At 38.1% G+C, this 833-nt stretch overlaps 1 long non-coding RNA gene across 2 annotated transcripts in view; it reads right to left on the bottom strand.

Annotated features, from left to right (window-relative positions):
- Window positions 1-833, bottom strand: part of LOC105161078 — a 1,728-nt gene continuing 895 nt past the window's right edge. For both annotated transcript variants that reach the window (XR_847740.2, XR_847739.2), the window contains 2 exons: window positions 467-576; window positions 1-314 (listed from right to left, as the gene is read on the bottom strand). This is a non-coding gene — a long non-coding RNA (uncharacterized LOC105161078). The remainder of the gene's footprint in view (window positions 315-466; window positions 577-833) is intronic.

Genomic DNA, 833 nt, shown 5'->3' with positions numbered 1-833 from the left:
CATTATATGAAATCGTGTGAAGGGGTAAATTACTCTATTTTCACAAACACATGGAGGTAATTTGATATTTTTTTTCACAGGGTATAATTTAACCATTTCTGATATCACATGGGATAATTTACATTAAACCTAGTTAGTAAGCTAAAGGAGAAACGACGCAAAGAAAAAATAAATAGATGAACCGAGGATTTGCGGAAAAAGATATAGCGGATTAGCATTTGGTCCAGTTGAAGGAAGAGGAGCTGCTTGCTGAGGCTGAGCGTGCGCATTAGCAGCCTGTCCACTAGGTACGCTTACAGGTTCAGGAGGAGCTTCTGCTGATTCAGGGATCCCCAGGATTATATATAAATAATGGCATCACCAAAAAGTATATGCTTCGCTAAAAAAATAAACCTCATGCAATAAGCAACTCGTCGCCGCAAACAACAATTTAGTGCACGTAGAAACACAAGTTTGATAAACTTACAGATTACATATATTCAACCGCTCTGGAAGGGCTCGACAACTGTGTCTCTGTCTCCCTCCAAGTTGTTGCCAGCAACTAGATTGGATGCAGCTTGACCACAAACATCTGAGCTGCAGTCAACAGAAAAATTTAATTGTTGGAAAACTTAACAAAGTTATAAACGTCAAAATCTCGTCATTGACAGGGAACAGTAGCAGTGTAGCAGGAGTAATTAGAGAGGCAGGGGCATTACTTGTCTATGAGAGGAGTGAGGACTAAGAAAACTTAAATACATCAACATTCATCCCCAGTTGTTAACATGATCAGAAATTAACATATTTTCCTTCAACTGATGAAAACAATAATAAACCAGAAATTACATTTCAAT

Source organism: Sesamum indicum, linkage group LG1, assembly GCF_000512975.1.
Source record: "Sesamum indicum cultivar Zhongzhi No. 13 linkage group LG1, S_indicum_v1.0, whole genome shotgun sequence".
Classification (NCBI taxonomy): Eukaryota; Viridiplantae; Streptophyta; class Magnoliopsida; order Lamiales; family Pedaliaceae; genus Sesamum; species Sesamum indicum.
The sequence above is the reverse complement of the archived record's forward strand: the minus strand, read 5'-3'. Positions and strand labels throughout refer to the sequence as shown.